Source organism: Excalfactoria chinensis, chromosome 4 (genome assembly GCF_039878825.1).
Source record: "Excalfactoria chinensis isolate bCotChi1 chromosome 4, bCotChi1.hap2, whole genome shotgun sequence".
NCBI classification, from domain to species: domain Eukaryota; kingdom Metazoa; phylum Chordata; class Aves; order Galliformes; family Phasianidae; genus Excalfactoria; species Excalfactoria chinensis.
Window position 1 is genome coordinate 59,711,993 of NC_092828.1, and position 14,235 is coordinate 59,726,227.

Below are 14,235 nucleotides of genomic sequence, written 5' to 3' on the forward strand. Positions count from 1 at the left end.
ATGTAAACATTATAGTTAATTTGCATCTCTCCTTTATTCTAAATGCTCAGCTTCTTAATTTGGTTTCTCCTAGACAAAGAAACTTTTTCCTCCTGTGCACACGACTCGGTACTAATGTAGCTCAAATAATGATGCTTTTTTTCTCATGAGACACTAATTTGTTGCCTACTGTGTCATCAAGGAAGTTTCAACATTTATGTAGAATTAGTTCTTCAAGAGCTGCTACAGTGGTTTGCATGCATAATGCCATATCTCCATACACATATATAGAGCTGTCTTCAAACGATTCAGACTTTTTTTCTGACACTCTTAATTTTTGGCTGGTGGATGGTCTATAGTGGTGTTCTCTAGGGCTCAATCCTAGGCCCTATCCTATTCAACGTTTTTATCAATGATCTGGATCTGAGAATGGAGTCTATCCTCCAAATGTTTGCTAATAACACTAAACTGGGAGGTAACATTGACTCCCAGAGGTCTTGCAGAGGATTGAGATAGACTGAGAGCTCTGGGCCATCAGAATCTGCATGAAGTTCAGTAAGGGAAAATGTTGGGTGGTGAGTGAGCAGCTTTTCCTGAAGCAAATTACATTCTGCATCAGTTAAGAAATTGTTCCAGTCAGAGGCGCTGTGTGAGAAGTTGTATTTGGAATGCTTTGTCCATTACAAAAAATACTCAGGTAATTGAAACATCCATCTAAATCTCTTAATATTTTAGCTAGGTCTTCATGAAACAAAACAAAAAGCTCAGTTTGTAAGAGAATGCAGAGGATTCAACCCAAACTCAGCCCTTGAACAGACTGAGTAGTTTACTGAAGAAAATAAAATTTCTCAATATGATGTGCTGGCCATAAGATGAATTTTCATTTATTTAAAACAGCCAGAAAAATGCATTCCTGGAAATCGAATGCTCTGGTGCTCTCCCATTATTACTCCTGGACAGTTAACTTTCAGGTATCTTGGGTTTCAAATTAAATGTCAAAAGTCATTTGGCACTGGAAATGTGTCTCTGCCTAATGCTGAAAACAAATAACTCTGTATGGTATATTTTCCAATTGCAATTCCTGTAATGGAACAGTAATGTATCATACTTTTCTGGCAAGAATCAATCCAATACAATATGTTCTTTTTAATAATAATAACACTTAAATTCTTATATGAGATATTTTGCAAAATAGTTTGGAAAACATGACAGAAATGAATGCACAAATATTTGAACACCTGCTGGAATATTCTTGAAATCTAGCAGTTCATTCAGCAGCACACTGATGGGGTGAGAAGTTCAAATTTCCTGGGGTCATTGAGATAAATAGCCAATTCTCTTGCATACTTCTTAATACTGAGGTATATTCAATATGGGGAAAACATCAGGCAGCCTGTGCAGAATGAAATACTAGTTGTTTTTTTTTTAGCATTGTACAGTCTGAGACATATCCAAATTTGAATTTGACTTTGTACTTCACCTATTGTTAGATATCGTGCCAAAAGGGCAGAGACTGGAAGAAAGGAAGTATTGATAAACCTGGAGAGTCCAGTCATTGTGTGGATTCTCATTTCCAGCAAGGTTACAGATATGTGGAATGCATCACAAGAAATATGAGGGATCAGCCCTTCTGGTACATGTGAACAACTACATGGTTTGCTGCAATTGCATTCCATAACTTGGTAAATAGAGCGCTGTAGAAAGTAAAACAAGATTAGTAGAAAGGTATTCTGTTGTGGCCAGAAAGTGAAAAACTGAAACCTGAGAGGATAATGGACTGTAGTTGCTCTCACAACTGTGGTAGAGTGGTTTTCCAAAGTTCCTCACAAGAAACATTTTAAAGTGGGTGCACCATGAGAGGATGCAATAGGAAGAAGTAGAACAAGCAGGAATCACTTCCTGCTCTCTTCCCTCTTCTCAAAGATGAGAAAAAAGACAAGTGATGGAAGAAAGAGATGCAATGTATTACATCTTCATCTTCAAGTTCCCAGTTCAGCCACCCACAATGTGGATATCCAAGGAACTGAGAAGTGTTTTAAATGCTACTTTTGCTGTTGTTCAACTAATAACTTGATAATGCTCTAGTAGCTCACAAATTTAGTTTGATACAGAAATTGTTTTTTAAGTATCAGAGATATTGCACTGCTTATGCACTATATTCATCTCCTTAAAGATACTAGATGTAACCAACTTTCCGTTATTAAATTGAAATAGCTATTCTGGCATGTGTTGGAGAGTATTACTTTCAATAGTCGGTGAAAGAAAGATGACAGGGGCTGTAAGATGACTACCAAGAAATGAATAGAAGCTGGACAAAAAAAGCTGTGCTTTTCTAGATCCAGGCAGAAACAGGCAATGCATAAACTCAGAACAGAATCGATAGATTTATTTATTTTTCCTAAGTCAGGTTCATAATAGACTAAAGTCAGAACGTGTAATGCTATTTACTGTGCAAAGATGAGCAGCCCACCTGGTCTGGTGAACACAGCGTTGTCACTTGCAGAATAACCTCGTATCCTTTCAGTGTCGGAGAACACTGTCCATATTGATGATGAACTCAGCAAAGCTGAGTTGTTTCTCATGTTCAGATAAGGGAAGTGTGAGTACCTTGTTGTAGTGTTGAAGTGGCAGAGTTTCAACTAAGCTGTGAAAAGGAAGATAATTCCAACTGTATTTTGGTGAGTGGCTTTTAAAAATAAATAAAATTGTACCAAAAAGTTGGTACTTTCTGAGAGCCCTGAGAATCAGTTGTGGGTTTTTATTAGCTGGAAGGATTTGATGCACTTAAAAAACAAAATGAAAACCAACAAAACAACAAGAAAAACCTGTCACTCTGCTTACTGAGATCTTTTCATATAGGCTTCACAAATAAATGGGAAATTATACTAAGAGCCATTTAATCCACTAGGAAACATGCAGAGATGGACTGCAAGGTCTTTGGTTTCCCTTTCAGATCTATTTTTCCTATAACTGTATGTAGCAGATCTTGACTACCAGTGTAGAGTGACTATATATGATCAGGGAGAGCTCAAGTCAGTCTGTAAAGTGGGTAATGACTCTTTAAAGAACTCCAGCTACCAGTAAAAGAAAAATCGTGAACCACGGGCAGTGCAGTAGTCCTTTAGCACTGCTGTGAGTTTTGGATCAATCCTGTAATCTCTCGTGCAAAATATTTGATCACACTGGCAAAAGCAAACAAAAAGGTCAGATAGCTTGATGAGATAGCTAGGCATATCTGCAGGAATTGCTGCCATCACTTTCACAATTGTACTTTAATTCTCTTCCTAAATTCAAAAAAATCACAAATGCCTTTCCATTTGATTTAGTACGAATTCATCGGACTATTACTTCAATTTTATTACATCCTTATAGATCTAAAATTCATGAAATATTCTCCTTGATCTGTGGCCGATTACCTTTGTTTGGATAGTTGATAGTCCTTAGGTGATTATTATTATACAAGAATGGAGTCTGTTAGCAGACTAAGTAATTATCAACTTGGATATTCTGCTGATTTTTATTTCTATTTGTTAGTGGATTTTCTGGCTAAATGGAGTAGACCAAGAGTGCTTTTGTTTTTATTTCTATCAACTAACATTGAGAGATATATAAATGTACTATAACTTAGATGGCATTAATGTAAGTTAGATGATGATTAGGTTCCGCATCTGTTGGGAAGATACGTTTTGTGTTCTAGCCTCAGGCAGAAAGTGATTTCAGATTATGAATGCACTGGAGTTGTGCTATGAAATCTGTGGAGACATGAAAGTGTGCTCATAGCCATTTGACATAGGAAGTTCAGGCTGTCAAGCTTTGAAGTTTTAAGGGCTTGGTGATTCTCAAATTTAAGGCCTGATTTTTATTAATGGTTGAGAAAATGAGTAATTGATCATCTGTGACTTTCTTGAAAGAATCAAGGGAGGGAGAAAGATATAAAACACCAATACTTTACAAAGCTGATGGAAATTAGCCACTAAGTTTTCAAGTACTGTGTATTTTATTTTTATTACTATTTATGGCTGAGGATGTTCATGTTCATGAAACCAAAATGGGAGTGGGGAGAAAAGAAATAGAGTTGTTCTTGGTTGCAAAGGAAGCTACTGCTTGGCTGCTTTATATTAATGCTTTTATTTGTATTTACAAATGCTTACTATTTTTAATATAACAAAAATACTTGGTCAAATAAAAAAGCAAAAGCAGATACAGAAATATCTCAGACCTTCTTATGGAGAAATCAGACTTTTTTTTTCCTTCAAAGGTTCAAGTTCCTATCCTACTTTTGTATGGAATTCATGTTTCAAAATCCAGTCATTAGTTCAGTGAGATCAAGAAACTTCAGCTTTTCTTTGTCTTTCTCAGCTTGCATGTGTGGAGTTGGTTGTTTCTGTGCCAGTCCAGAGCATTCATTACTTAAAGGTCTCAGGTGTCACTGTAACTTCCTCTAATGCATGGTAAAGTAAACAAACTATGAGGGCTGCTCCGGAAGAAATGCCCTCCTATTTTTATGGTGTTGGCCCATGACATCAGAGGCAGATGTCAGTGGTATGGCACTAGAGGCTGAGCCTTCCTGCCAGTATTGCATTCCATTTTACTACTGTGTAACAGGAGGTAGCAGAGGGGCAGTCCAACAAATAGGCGTCTGACATGGAAGTGCATATTAAGTAAAGGTGTGTCACTGTATTCCACCATGCAGGAAAGGCTGCATCTATTAAAATGTATTAACTCTTGCTGAATGTTTATGGAAACCAAAAGGTGTGTGTCAGTGCAATGAGGCAATGGCGGTGTGTTTCAGCAGTGGCAACAGTGACATGAAAGACAAGGCATGTATGATCATGCAAAACTGTCACTCCAGAAAATGAGGAGTGTCTCAATCAGCTCATCCAGGCAAATTGATGGATTATAAGCAGGGAACTGTGTATTGAGCTGAATATCAGCTTTGGTGCATTGGAAATAATGGTGGTCATCTTGGAATATTACAGTTTGCACCAGGTGGGTCCCATGAATGCTCACACAAGAGGAGAAGGAACACCATATGCAACACTGTATGTCAGAACCTAATGAACAAATATGAGGCTGAAGGTGACAGCTTCCTGGATGAGTGACAAGATGTAGTGTCACCCTTATAAGCCAGAGTCAAAATGGCAGTCCATGGAGTGATGACATGCTAATTCCCCATTGAAAAAGTTCAAGATGCATCCCTCAGCAAGTGAAGTATTGTGCACTGTCTTTTGGGATATTTGCAGAATGATTGTCCAGATTTCCTGGAACTCAGACAAGCCATCAACTCTGTTACACTGTGGTGCTAGCTATGTTGAAGGCTCAAGCTTCTTGAGTAAGGCCAGAAAAGAAAATCTTTCTCTTGCAACACGTAACACTACGTCCCATATCAGTTTGAAGACCTTGGAGCACATTACCAGTGTGTCCTAACACACCCACTATATAGTATGGATTTGATGCTTTCTATCTGTTTGGGCTAATGAACTGTGTGGGCAACATCTTTCTAGCAATGATGCTGTAGCAGCAGCTGTGAAACAGTGGATTATCTCTGTTGGTGCAGATTTCTGTGAGTGTGGTATGCAGGTTCTTGTTTGTTGCTGGTGTAAATCCATAGTGGTGGTGGTGACGATGTTGGAAAAATAGTGTTTTGTAGCTGAGAATTTGTTCTGTCAAATAGTGTTGCTGTGCTCTTTGTAACTGTTGCAATTTCCATGTTAATAAATAGAAGGCATTACTTTCAGAGCAAGCTACATGAGAAATGATTCTTGGGAGATATAATGTCATGAAATTTTGTTACTATCATTTTTCAAAAATTGTATTCTAAAGCCCATTCAAGTTAGGAGAAAGAAACTGGAGTATCTGTAGTAGAGAATAGTAGGACAGAGCATTTAAAGCTAAAGGTTTTTCCTAAGAATATAGATTAAGGACAAGGAGTCATTTAGTGTTATTGCTTAACAGGCAACTGATGCAAATAGACATCTAGTCTAGAAGGATTCACAGAACATCTGTACCATATGTCTCTGTAAAACACTACTCCAAAGTATGCTCTTGAGAACCCATAACAAATTGAAAGCTATGGTATGAGATGAGGCCAAAATAGGTAACTTTTAGCCTTACAGGAAGACAGGAGAAATGAGGGCAAGAATAGTACACTCATTCAGCACAGAGCTTAAAAGGTACTGTCATGACATGGCTTCAGCAGGAGACTCAGCATTGTATAATGAGGTTCATTTTATAGTTTATGTTAAGTTTGTCTCTTCAGTATAACAAAGAGGCTTTCAAGTATGCCAGAAGCATTTGTGTAGTCCCCTTTTATGCAGCTGAAACTCTGCTTGACTGCTACCATTCGAAGATGGAATTTCAATGTATAGTTCAAAAAATCAGGTATCTCCTCTATTCTTAATCTCTCTAGTGAGTTGTTCAAAATGATCCATTTCACAATATTCTGTGAATAACTATGCCATTGCCTGTTTTATTCAGCACTGGGTATAGAGTAAGCCAAGAAAAATCCAGATACTCTTTCCAGGTGAACAGATGTTAATGTCTTCATTCAATTTTTATTTCCAGATCTTGCACTGCTAAGTTCCCACTGAAGTCAGCAAGTCTGCCTAAATAAAGAACAAATAAGAGCTATGTAAATGCCTCAGGTTTTCTTCCAGGGCAAGAAAATGGCTATTGGAAACTCATTAACTAAGCTTTTCCGCAGAGAGCAAATATTCAGATTTCCATGTATTAAAAATTCAGCACTTGTAATTCAAAATGCCTGAACCTGTCTATTTCTAACCTATTTTTAACTCCCATGAAAGTAACAGGTAAATATTTTAAATACTACACCTTATTTCTGTTATGGCTCTGCTTTTAGGGAAAAAAACCAAAAACGTATAAATGATACATTTCACACATGTATGAATTAATAAATAAGCATGTTACCTGTTTATACTTCCTATAACAGAAAATCACGTATTCATTTTAAGAATCAGAACTGAAAACAGACTTGCCTGTTAAGATGTCTAAATCATTACTGTTTTTTGGTAGGTATAAACTGATGTGTATATAGTATAGTCAGATGCTGAGGGAATCAATATTGAGAGCAATTTTTGAACTTGTTTATTAAGCAAATTCAGGACAAGTCTTTGGTTTGATTTATTTATTTATTTATTTTATTTAAAAAGCAAGTACTGTTTTATCAAGTGATAAAGGGGATTAAAGGGCCTGAAGTACACTGTGCTTTTGTATGATGTTTCTTTCGGAATCTTTGATAGATGATTCAATTAGAAGGTTTGGTGAGTTAACGTTTTCTGATAAGTCCAAGATTAAAATGAAAGATTCATTACAAGTTGAAGAGATAAACAGAAGTGCACAGACCAGCTTTCATTTGTGTTGATATGCCTTTGTGTTAAGATATGATATCGAAACACAGAAAATACACAATTCCACCTTTAATGCATCCAGCTGGTTCTGAGAAACAAGATGATAGTAACAGCTAAAACAGCTTCCCATCAGGATGTTTCTTGGCTAGCACTGCTATGAAAGTTAACAGCAATCGATGTTAACTTAGATTTAGTTTTAATGATTACTATACTGTAGCTTAGGGCGGTTTTGTTTGAACTTGTTTTGAACAGAATGGTGTCAAAGAATACGATGTGTTGGAGCTTCAGACCTGAAGTACTGTGGCCTTTTTTCTTCTGCATTTAATAGAATTTAGGATAGTGAGCACTCCTATCAGCACTTAACGAGTAAAACTGCCCTGAAAATAAATAGGAGTTCAGTACATCAGACAACTTCTGGAAATCACACTAGTTGCTGGAGTTGTGAATGGGAAACTTGGTTCTCTATCCTTTTGTATTCTTAACATAAGGTTATTGTATTCATGTCAAAGGTGTAACTTCCAGGCCAGGAAGCTAGACAGTTTGCACCATAATCAGTGCTGTGAATGTAATTTCAGAAAACCCTGGTTCAGCTTAATGTTTCAGAGGTGATTCTGGGTTCAGGACATTCTGTGAAACATTCATTGATAATACTGAACTTGGCGACTATAAAATAAGTTGGTGCAAGGCAGCTTGGTGTTAAAAATGAGTGATTTGTGGAGCACTGATACTTTTCTATCCCAGGATTTGAACAGAAGGACCTGCATCCGTTTTGAGATTGTTTTAGGTATTTTAATCTCCACTGCTGAAGGACATGCAGCTGCTAACCTAACAGAACCAGGCAGCTGCCTCTTGTTTTTCTGTGAAGAGAGGGCCATGGTTGTGAAACTGAGTGTTTTACAGCTACTACCTCTGCATCTTTATCTTTCTAATTGGAGTGCTACAGTTCAGCAAACTGTTATGCCTGTAGGCAGATCTTCACAGTTCAGATTTCCTCAGCATGCCTGAGGACTTTATTTGAGGTGAAACTCAAGGCTGTGTTTATATTTACATTCTAACTTGCACTTATCAATATGAGTCTGGGGATCGATATCTGGAGTTCTACCTTCTTTACTCAGGATTTTATCTTTTTTAGTTATGCTTGAATATGGCAGAGAGCAAATCAATATGCTATACTTAAGTGTTTAAGCAAACTGTCTGTTTGCTGATCATTAGATACCTTTCCAGTTTCTAATTCTAATTTGCTACTCCACAGCTAGACTTTACCTCACCAAGTACTTGCAACACAGACTCAGGATTTGCAGTTAGAGACCTGAATTGAAACAGCAAGCATAGCTGCCGTGCTTGTTCCTTTAGTTTTTGTGTTATGTCTCCAGGGAGTGAATATATGACCTGTAAACTTAGAAACTTTTTTCTTTTTTTTTTTTTCTTTCTCTCTGCCAACCCCCCCTCCCCCCCAGTTTTGATGAAACAAAAACTGAAATAGAAGGAAGGCCTGAGGCATAGATCAGGTTATCTTATTCAGGAACAGGCATGGTGCATGACAAACCGGAGTCAGCAGCACAGCAGCGTCACAGGAGATCCTGAGTAAAGCCTTCACTGGCATTTTTCATGTCCACAAATTGGGTCTGCGTTGCTCAACTCACAGTCTGTATCCTCCTGAACCTTATTAGGCCACTGCAGTAGGGCCAGCTGTATGCCAATGAGCCCCCTAAAATTCCTCCCTGTGGCTTTGTTACTTCAACTTCATAAAACAGATCAGGAAGGCCAAAGTTCTCCTTTATTATTTTGCTGCCACTTAAAGAGGCAAACAGTAGAAGCCTGGGTGGCAGTTTAGAATAAGTGGAATAGAAATGCAGTGTTCTGCTAATGGCTCCATCTAAAGGTCTCAGATTTTTCATGGCTTTTCTCTTTTTTTTTTTTTTTTTTTTTTTTTTTTTTTTTTTTTTGGTATAGGTAATCTCTATTTCATCTTTACTACAAGCAGTGCTCTTGGCCTATTTATAACTGCAGCTGCCTCAAGAAAGCCTAAAGGAGATATGATCAAACCAGACGGTACAGCAAAACACATTATATAAACATGCAATTGGTACCAAGGAATAATTTGAAGTATGAGGGGGAAATGTCAGGTACGATGTCTGAAAACCAATTTGGCTTAAAATTCAAGGCATTATGTATATGTGGCATTTGCCAGCTTTCCACTCATCCTTGGAGGAAAGGCAGACATCAATCACACTTGCATGTCAACTACTGTCAACAATGCTAAACTTCTTTAGTGGATTTTCTCATCTGGCACACATTGATTTAGAATATATTCATGTAGGAACTCTTTCTGTTCTTATAGGTAAACAATTATTTCATCTTGGATATTATCTAGTTCCATAACTTGTGTGTCACTACTGTTAGAAGTTCATTTCCATTCAAATGTTGTTGTTCAGTAGAAAAAACGCTTTCTGTATATCATTAGAATTCTTTGACAGGTTGACCTAAAACGATTTTCCAACCATAAAATTATCTGATTATGTGCTCTGAAACAAATATACAAAATACATCTCTGACATGTTTTTGAAAACAAAAGGTTAAAGTTTCTCTTATAGCTAAGGAAGGATTATTATTATTATTTCTACCCCAGCAGAGACAGATTACTTACTAGATTACGTATTAGGAACAACTTGTTACATATTTGAGAATCTCTTGTGCCATTTGGCCTTACCTCTCCTGAAGGTACTAAACTAATTCTGTCATTTTTGTTGTTGTTGTTTTTTAATATTCTCTACACTTCCAGTTAGTCTTTATTCTTTATATTGGGGTGCCCAGTGCAGGTGGAGACAGTATTTTGGCTGAGGGTTTATTAGGTTTTAAAAGAGGTGGAGTCTTGTGCAGAACACTAGTTTGCCTTAGTTTCGGTATTGTCATTTATATATGATGCTTTGTACTCATTTTTACTGAGATTTCTTTTTATTTTTCTTAATTTCTATAACTTTAAGATTGGTTTGAATTTGTTTCTTCTTATACTCCAGAATGTTTAAAACTTACCTAAATTTAAGCAGCTATCTTGTTTCCCACTTCTCCAGTTATCCAAGTTTCGCACTATCAAGGTTGCCTTTGACTAATGATTAGTCAGACGTGCAATTTTTATTGGTCATTTGATTATTATTATTATTTTTAATATTTATTTTGTATGCTCGATATTATTCTGTTGTGTTGATTTCAGAAGAAACTGAAGGGAAAAGAGATGCACAGTGAAACTGTGTGTTCTGGTTGATTGGTTTAAGCACAGGGATCAAAGAAATTTTAAACATCTTTACTACCTCATATGTGGTTTCTCCCTTTTCCTTTTCTGTTACTGAGAATACCTGTACCTGTGGGGAAGCGATGAAAACACTTGACTAACAAGTTAGCATCAGGGTGAGTGTAGGATTCATGTGGCATCTCAGCCAATAGGCAAGGCTGCCCATGGGTCAGGCTTGGCAACTTGGCTTGCCAAGCTGAGGGACTTGGAGTACCATGCAGAAATTCTGCTCGCAAGCCTGGCTTCCTCCTGAATATTGCTGACACAGGTCTAGTGCTGAAATGAAAAAAAGGGTGTGCATGTGGCCTTGATCTTCAGGGTGAACGCAGCCATTCTTGCCCTATTGTACAAAGGGTTTCAGCTTGTTGTCCTTGCTTCAAGGAGACAGTGTACGATAGTACTTCATGCTCAATGATGAAATGTATGGATGAATCTGTGACATTGTATGTATGTATGATGCTAAGTGGACATTTAGCAGCATGTTAAGAAGATTTGGTACTTTATTCATTTCCAACTTTTCACTGCTTATTGTCTGGCTTGGAGCAGATTTTGATAAATGAGACTATAAGAGTTATTTTAAATCGCTTTAGCCACACAACTGCTGCTTATTGAGCCTTCCTGTGCTATATTTGAGTGCTTTTAAAAAATACATAGTCTGTTGTAATAGCCTGTGCTATAAATTTTGTAATACTGGAGTGGCTGCATTTTTGTTGTTGTTTCGTGAAAGGCATACTCTGTTTGCAAAGTTCTCTGCAACTATTGAAACTCTGAGGGATAATCTTGCTCAAACAAAAGCATCAGAACTTGGGTTGCAGCATAAAAAGAAACAAAGTTTTTTGCAACTTGCATTTTTCTGAAGACTGTGTTTGATATTTCTTTCTTTTGCTGGACTTAAAGCTTCCTTCTTTTATTTAACAGTGGTCTATTACATTCCTCTAGAGTGAGCGTGCTTCCTTTGGCATTCCATCATCATGTCAAGGTGGTACTTCACAATATTTTTCACATTTTCTGCCTCATACATCAAACTATAGAATGTTATCCATAAGGCACAGCTGTCATTCTGTAAAATTTTTAGCAATGTTCTCATTTTTATCTGACATCTGGAAATACCTAAAGTAATAAAAAATCATTTCTACCTCATATTTGCTTTGGTGCTCATTCTGTCCCTGTCAGTGTCTGTGTTATAGCAGGCGAGATTTATATATCCCCTTACTTGGCATTCTGTGAGGGCCATGCAACAAGGCTCAGACTGTGAAATTATTCCTGTTTTCAGAATAAGAAATAAAATATTATTTCAACTTGCTAAAACTTCCATTGAATGTATTATATATGCTCTTTTTGAACATGTATCAACACTTCCCTGAATGGTTCTCTCCACATGCGTATTTCTGTACTCATTCTCACATTCTCCTGTTTCTGTGGTTCTGGAGAGGGTCATTAACTTCTGCAGGATCATTTACTGAGAATGATTTTATTTAAAAGAGGACAGCATTTCAGATTCTGCCTTTTGTTTGCTATTCAGTTGAACTAAGTGCCATTTATCGTGGCAAATGGGATCCTCTAAGCACTTAAAATCATCAAGGGAGAATTCATTGTATTTTAAAGTAAAAAAAAGTTTGCATTAAAATCAAGATACTTTCTCATAATCAATACAGCTGGGGAGGTAAAAGAAAAAATCAGATTTCCAAAGCTTTTAGCAGTTAAATCTGTTCAGTGTTACTTCCATGCAGCCAATATCTTTTTCTGATGAGCAGAGTAACTTGAAAGGGCATAACGGTTTTACATCCCCAGCAAAGTCCATAATTCATTTTTTAAATCATGTATGAAACATACTTGGGTATGTATGACTGAGGTAGAACCATTGTGGGTTCATTAATGAAACTCTACCCTGTTTGTTTCACAAACATGGACTCCCATATTTTATTAACACAAATGCATTGGCACAGATTTCTGAAAATTACTTTAGAAAAAAGTTAATGCAAATTTTCGGAGGTTAGTCCAGTGTCTCTTAATCTGCAAAGGTACACAGATTTGATTTTACTATGGTATGGAGACTCTCTGTCCAATATTAGCAATTCAAATAAGGAGCTTGCTTTATACCAGAGAGCAAGAACCGTCAGGGTTTCAAAGTTAATTAGACTAAACAGACAATTAATTACATCTTATTAAAATGTAAAGGACCTGTGACAAATTGCACTAATTGCATGTTCTTATATATCTGAAGAGGTCAGGCAACTTAAAAAGTGTGTTGTTAATGGAAGACAAATGTAGTTTTATGTGCTCGATCGGAATATTATAAACTGCATTATTTATGACTCTGGTGGAACACTTAATAATTTTAAGCTTTAAATCAAGCTGTTCATTAAGCCGGGGAGTCAGCACACAGCCCTGATAGTAGTCTGTAAAAACCTGCTGCCAATGTAATATTAATTTGGAGGTTTGTTGTTCGCCCTTGTTCCCCTTTTGGCAATTCAGAGATACTGTTATTTTCAAGTATGTAAACCCTAGGGGAGTTTGAGCTCTTTGAAATGTTCTGTTATTCTTCCAATCAAATAGCACAAAAACATCTTATATTATTAATATTTGCCATAATCATGTAAAATTCAACCTCTCCCAGGTCTGAACTATTCTAATTTTATCTGATAATAACTAATAAAATAAAGAGGAATAAAACAGCAGTTATTAGGACAATGAATACAGAGGAACAGTGAGGAAATTCCCTGAAAGCTTCCTAAGTTTTGCTGTCAAATGCATAGCCACTATTGAACTTTTGAGTAAATGTGACTCATCTTCAGTTGAAATAAGCTATGGTTAAGAGGAGAGGCTGCTGTTTGTGCATTGCAAATGGGCTAACTTAAGACTGATTTTTTTCTGTGATGGAACAAAAGGGAGATGCCATTTCAAATCACAGTTACCAGAGGACATGGAATTGCACTTAGACACCCTTTGTCACAATGTGGGAGGCGTATCTTATTTCTTAGACTTCCGAGAAAAGTAATCTGTGCTATGAAACATGTGGAGTGAAAACAAAGGACATTGCAGTGATATGAATTACAAATTGCTTGTACAGGGGCGTAGCCATGCTTGCTGAAGAGCCTCACACACAAAAAATATTCAAAACTGAAAACTTGTTTCACAGACTTCCATACCAGATCGCAGAACATGGTGGCAGAAATACTATGGCACTCTTAGAGCATTACAAATGATGATATGCAGGACTAACTATGCAGTGTGAATATGTGCTGTCTCATGAGAGTCAGGATTTTTGAGAAGGAGGGGATGATGTGGCTGGATATGATGTTTGGGAGGAATTTTATTGTCCTTTGAGTTCTGTCAGTTACTACATCTGAAGTTTACCTTGATTTCTTCCACTTTTCCAACTGTCTGCCAACTAACATCTAGATATAAAAATATTCTTAGTGCTTACCAGTCTGGGTAGTTCAGAAGAGTTGCACAAATTCAGTTGTTATTGTAATGCCTCATGACTTTCAAGTTATGGGGAATGCAGTTATCTTCTCTGGCTAACAAAACTTCATAGTTGTGTGTGAAGCATGTTGCTTTGGCCAAAGAGATACCATTTTCAAATCTGAGAAAAGCTTA